A 7,108-nucleotide genomic window follows, 5' to 3' on the forward strand; every position below is an offset into this window, starting at 1 on the left:
GAGTCATAAATACCCATACTCTGCCTAAGTAAAACAGAAACAAGTAACACTTAGTGGGCCAGCCAGAGGCTTAGGGTCCATGCAGGAATATCCCTTAAAAATATTTAATTGCTGCGTCGGACCAGGCCTCCATCGGTGGATTCAAATGCTTCGACTTCACAACCCCACGAGACTCTGTAGAGAAAGAATGTAATGTCGAACTGTTACGGTGTTTCCTGTGCAAGTCCACTACGGGCTCACCATAGCCCATGATACGTGGAACTTTTGTTCAGAGTAGCTGAATCTGAAACAACGACAACAATCAGTACACCCACGCCACCCAGAAGTGCCAGGAACGGATGGCAAAATGCAGTCTCTGCGCCCAGGACCACCATTACAAGCAATGCACTGCTACCTTCGAACGATGCCTTGTCTGTGGTGGGGACCACTCTGCAGTATCACCTCTCTGCACCTGGTGACAAGAGGAAAACAAGAAAATCTGCAACAATCTGCATCTCTACATCCACCAAGACTTCTGGTTCACACACATCTCATCTCAATTTCACTCAACTGCCAATCAGACGCCTTCCCAGCCTTTCCGCGTGTAAGCTACGCCTCCCGGATCACTCTGCCCTCTCATTGGGGTGACAAGACCCACTCAGTGACTTGGTCACATGCTACTCCCTAGATACCAATGCTGGGGTGAAAACCAAGCTCATTCACTTGGCAGATAGAATTGTTGGTACAGACCAGCAATTGTTTGTGACCACAATCAACAATCTCTTAGCAGTGAATGGTCTGACAACCATCATTGCTCCAGACGTCGTGACTGCGGCCCGCACTGCGAAAACTCCACTCATGGAGACACCTGCTACCACAGCATCGACTTTCTCAAACGGTACTGCACCAACTGGGAGTCCATGCATCGGCACAGATCCTCATGAATCATGCACCAGCAGAGACTCCGAGTTCCTACATCAGCAGCTGCCCATGCAAAGGACCCCAAAATGGACCACACACCACATTGACCGGCAACACCAGTGCACCCTACCTCGGTCACTGAGACTCTGCCTCCAGCTTCATGCTCAGATCCAGAAAATCTCATTGTTAACGACGGCGAGGACCCTAACACTTGTTACATCGAGGAACACACCGACAGATTATGGAATGGAATAAAAAATACGAGGAAGAACTAATAATAGAAGATTCGAAGCAGCCCTAAAATGGTACATGGAAGCGGAGACTAGTTACCACCGTGACGATATTAACTTAATTCACCCAGACATTACTGACCCACAGTACTACATGAAGAACCCACGCAACGAACCAGGGACGATGAAGACCCGCAGCCAGGACCAGAAACCGACCTGCAAGAAGAAGCAGTTCAAGAAGACAGAAACCAAGCGTTAGGAGACAGGCTATCTGCACCTATACCACGAGCTTCCTGCTGAACCACTCCCCCATCCCTAGCTAGCCTGAGTTAAGCCATTCAAGCCCACCGTGCAGCCTTTTGACAACTGAAAAACAAATTCTATAGTATCAAGATACAGAAATATAAAACGACTCCCCATCCACAGTGGACAAGCTACTGATCATTTTATCCCCGCCCCCACCCCCCCTCGTCGCAATCCTCATACTGTTTCCAGAGATTTAATTCTTTCCAGTATGTGTCTTCGTTTCCCAGTTTGCCAAATCCTTTGGTCCTCAAATTGCAAATCTTGGGAGATACTGCTGGGTAGCCCAACCACCTTGGGTTTGAACTTGGCATTGGTACTGTGGAGCGTTCCTGGTGTATTTGCGTCGCACATGGGCTCGGTTCTCAAGCGGCTGGTCGGAGATCAGTCGTTTCACGTTAATCTTGGGGTCTTCATTCTTCTTTCGACTACAGGTGTGACTCTTCCTAGGAGGTTGTTTTCTTCTTGGTCTCGCTGTGTGTAGACACGGCAGTGCTGTAGGTCGAACTGCAGGAGAGGCCTGGCATAAGAGGTCCTCAACGCTGGATGTTGAGGAGATAAACAAATCCACAAGGGTCGTGACGAGGATTCGAACCTACATCCGTGATCTTCCCAAACGCTACCTTAATCGACTGAGCTGCGACATGGTCAAAAGAGTTGAAACCAGAAGTTCTACTAGACTTACTTGGATCCTTCAGCCTTTCAGTAAGTTCTGCAGTAAGTCAAGTAGAACTTCTGCAACTTAGTCATGGTCTTTTGACCATGTCGTAGCTCAGTCGGTTAAGGCAGCGTCTGGGAAGATCTCGGACGTAGGTTCGAATCCTCGTCACGGCCTTTGTGGATTTGTTCATTGAGGCATCATGCTATTGTGATTTGTGTGTTGAGGAGATAGTACTCCTACTGAGACTTCATCGTCTGATGATCTGTATCTTCGATGGTCTTCGTCCGTCCAATCTGTATCCGGTGTGGTGTTTGTTGAAGGTGTAGGTCCCTGGGGCCATGGTTTCAAGTGCCCTGACTTCAGCAAAGCTTTTTGATACAGTGTCACATTAAAGACTGATTAAAAAGTTAGAGACTCACGGTATTGGGGTGCTATATTAAGTTGGATTAGGGTATGGCTATACCAAAGGAAACAAAGTTAGTATAAATGGGGTTAAGTCAGAGTGGGAAAATGCTGTAAGTGGAGTGCCTCTGGCTCTGTCCTGGGACCTCTGCTATTCATAATATAAATAAATGATTTAGATTCGGGTTTGAGCAGCAATGTTTGCAGGTTTGCCAGTGATGCAAGAGTCGGGAGAATGATTAACGCGGAAGGGGACTTGCTATCACTTAAAGACGATCTAAATAGAATTTGGAAACGGTAAAAAATTTTGCAGATGCAGTTTAATGCTGTCAAATATAAGGTCTTGAGGCTAGGTAATGATGATATCATCATACGATCTAGATGGTGATGAGATTGCGAAGTCGGATTGCGAAAAGGATCTGGGAGTTATGATTAGTAAGAATTTAAAACCAAAAAAACAATGCATAAATGTTTGTAATAAGGCAAATAGAATATTGGGATTTATTTATCAAAATGTTAGTAACAAGACACCTGATGTTGTTTTTCAGCTATATCTTGCTCTGGTTAGGCCCCATTTAGATTATGCAGTTCAATTTTCGTCGCCGTACTATAGAATAAATATAAACTCACTAGAACGCGTCCATATTAGGATAACGAAATTAATCCCGCAAATTAAAAACCTGTCATATGAAGAAAGATCGACAAAGCTTAATTTACATTCTCTAGAAAGGTGAAGAAGTAGGAGTAACATGATAGAGGTGTACAAGGAACGAAGGAGGAATGGACATAACAAAAGGGATATTAATAGGGCATTAAAAATATCAACACAAGACAGAACACGAAACAATGGGTTTAAATTTGATAAGTTTAGATTTAGGAAAGACCTGGGTAAATACTGGTTCGGTAACAGGGTTGCTGATTTGTAGATCCAATTACCGCCTAACATAATAGAAGATTCCATGTTTATTTCAAGAGTAGATAAGACATACTTGAATGAGATTGAGTGGATATAATTAGAAGCTGCCTCGTATGGGCCAATAGGCCTTCTGCAGTTACCTTTATTCTTATTTTCTCCCGACCGCTTCTCTAACATTTCCCCACCACAAACCATTTCGATAACATTTCTCCGTCAAAACATCATCTTAAACATTTCCCCTCTTCACTCCTCTTAACATTCCCCCCCCCCCCACAACACCCTCTCTAACATTACCCCTCTCCTCCCCCTTTTCTAACATTTCCTCGCCACGACCCTTTTCCTAACATTTCCCTTCCCCTCCCTCTTTCTTCTTCCATCCACAGCAATGATACCATCTCACTCCCCTCCCTTTCCTACTCTCTGGGTTCCAAACTCGCTACTCTTCAAAATCTTCCAAATTCCCATTTTCCAATCCCTCTTCTTATTTATCCATTTCACTTCTCAGAATTATAACGCTTTCTCTTTATTCCAAACCACTTTCCCTTGAGATAACTGTCAACTGTCTCCTAAACTATCATTCCCTTAACCTAGACAAATTTCCCCTCATCCCAAACCATTTTTCCCCTTTTGTAAACCACTTTCAACTCATCCTAAACTACTTTTCCCCTTTCCCAAACTACTTTACCCCATTTCCCAATCAACTTTTTCCCTTTCCTAAACTACTTTTCCCCTGTCCCAAACTACTTTCCGCCTCATCCTAAGAAACTCCCCCTCATCCCAGACCACTTTCCCTCCTTTCCCCTCACTCCTTGCTCACTCCACCAGCGCAAAACTTTCCGTCCTTTATTAATTTATTGAGTAAATTTAAAAGAATAAATTTTAAGCAACTATGCAAAATGTAATTCAAAGAAAATGTAGAACTTCATAAAAAAACAGGAGCTATATTTTATAATTTGTTTGTGTATCATCTCTGTATTTGTGTGTGTGTTATTTTTTGTGTTTGCATTGTTAGTTTAGTGTTATTTGATTTTGTCGATTATTTCTGATTTCTTTTCTCGCGTCCCTTCCCCCCCCCTCCCTCTCTCTCTCTCTCTCTCAATTTTCATTCCATGCTCTTCCCTCTTTAGTGTTTGTGTGTCTGTGTACTCGCCTAGTTGTGCTTGCAAGGGTTGAGCTTCGGCTCTTTAGTCTCGACAATCAACTGTCAATCAACAATACACAAGTTTCTGAAAGCCGTTATTACTGGCCAACCTGTCATATGCTGCTGATGATATCCTTTTGATATGGGCTTCAGGGGACAGGTCTGGCGTGATATCAAGCCTCCTAGGTCTTTCCCGTCCCTGGTGGTTCCTATCACTGGATATCAGCTGGATCTCTCTCATTCTTGAAGAATTTCATCTCCCAAATGTTACCTTGTATCAGGTCTCCTGCACCCTACACACATCGTCATTATTTTACATTTGATTGGGTTAAACTCTAACAACCATTTGTCGGACCATTCCTCCAGTTTGTCCAGGTCTTCTTGCAGCCTCAGGCTGTCCTCCTGTATTAATCCTTCTCATAATTTTGGCTTCGTTAGCAAAATATGTGTGTGCGTGTGTATGTGTGCTCATGTATGTACTTACCTAGTTGTATGCACAGAACTGTGTTTCCAATGTCAAGCAATAGCTCCTTAGCCCCGCTGTTGTATCTTGTCGGTTAATGCAAGCTTCCTGTTTCCCGACATGCGTTTGAAGCTGTTGATTGGATTTTCCTCAGCGATCTCCAGCAGGCCGTTCCGTTCACTTGTGACTGAAGTTTGTCCTGACGTGGGTCTCTCTCTCTCTCTCTCTCTCGTCGGTCTCTCCAGCTTCTGGTCGCACTCTCTGGTCCTCCAGTATCTCATTTTGACCACATTTGTCAACCATAAGTGTCCCTCAGTACTTGTACGTTGTCATCTCCCCCCTCCTCATTCATCATTCGTCCAGTGTGGTGGTGCTGTGAGCCGCTCACTCTTTCACTGTAAGTCAGTTTCCTCAGCACTGAGAAAAGTCTGGTTGCATATTCAGTGTATCTTTAATCTTATAATTCGAATTTTTAAATATATTCCCAGATTTTTTTTAAGATTCTGAAAACAGTGTTGGCGGCAGGCTCCATATATGGACTCTATCGTAGACAAGAAATAGCAAAAGAGTAGATGAGTAATTATAAAAATCAACCGAAGTTAAAGAGGCGAGGATCAAGAGATGGATCACACACACAAATTAGAACCATCGGGTGAGAACAATGCAAGCATTTATTATAATAAAGAAACAGTAATATATGATGAAACTAGCAAGCCTACATTGCCTTACGGCTTCAACCAAGCCAGCCACGCTGAGTCAACTGGAAGCGGTGGAGAGAGAGAGAGAGAGAGAGAATAATAAGTATAACCTCTGTGGCGTTGCTGTGTATAGTCCTGTCCGCTCCTGAGATCAGTTAGATTCATTTTCCTCGTCGATTGAGTTGTGGACTGGTAAAGCCATATAGAAGCTTTCACTCAGGTTTAGTGGGGCTGTGTAGGCTATGGTCCTATAAGCTCTCAGAGTGCATTAGAGCGCACCAACTCTGGAGAGTATATAGCTCTTATATTCTTTCACTCAGTAATGTTATCCTCTCGGGCGCAACAGATAAACACATAAGTAAAAATGCAATAAGCAGTGTAATAAAAATAATTAACTGCAAAATCCACTGCAATAATGTACCCATAATGCACCCGAGTTGTGCACGCAACGCACACGCAACACACACACGCAACACACACACGCAACACATACACGCACACAGGGGGTTGTGTGGAATCCACAAAGGGGTCTGGCATCTGAGTGGAGAGCGCGCGGTACTCCTGTGCCCGGGTTCGATTCCCAGGGCTGGCAGAGACAAATGGGTAGAGTTTCTTTCACCCTAATGTACCTGTTACTTAGCAGTAAATAGGTACCTGGGAGGTAAACAGCTGTTACGGGCTGCTTCCTGTGTGTGTGTGTGTGTGTGTGTGTGTGTGTGTGTGTGTGTGTGTGTGTGTGTGTACTCACCTAGTCACCTAGTTGTACTCACCAATTTGTGTTTGCGGGGGTTGAGCTCTGGCTCTTTGGTCCCACCTCTCAACCGTCAATCAACAGGTGTACAGATTCCTGAGCCTATTGGGCTCTATCATATCTACACTTGAAACTGTGTATGGAGTCAGCCTCCACCACATCACTTCCTAATGCATTCCATTTGTCAACCACTCTGACACTAAAAAAGTTCTTTCTAATATCTCTGTGGCTCATTTGGGCACTCAGTTTCCACCTGTGTCCCCTTGTGCGTGTTCCCCCTTGTGTTAAATAGACTGTCTTTATCTACCCTATCAATTCCCTTCAGAATCTTGAATGTGGTGATCATGTCCCCCCTAACTCTTCTGTCTTCCAGCGAAGTGAGGTTTAATTCCCGTAGTCTCTCCTCGTAGCTCATACCTCTCAGCTCGGGTACTAGTCTGGTGGCAAACCTTTGAACCTTTTCCAGTTTAGTCTTATCCTTGACTAGATATGGACTCCGTGCTGGGGCTGCATACTCCAGGATTGGCCTGACATATGTGGTATACAAAGTTCTGAATGATTCTTTACACAAATTTCTGAATGCCGTTCGTATGTTGGCCAGCCTGGCATATGCCGCTGATGTTATCTGCTTGATATGTGCTGC

Source organism: Procambarus clarkii, chromosome 56, assembly GCF_040958095.1.
Source record: "Procambarus clarkii isolate CNS0578487 chromosome 56, FALCON_Pclarkii_2.0, whole genome shotgun sequence".
Classification (NCBI taxonomy): Eukaryota; Metazoa; Arthropoda; class Malacostraca; order Decapoda; family Cambaridae; genus Procambarus; species Procambarus clarkii.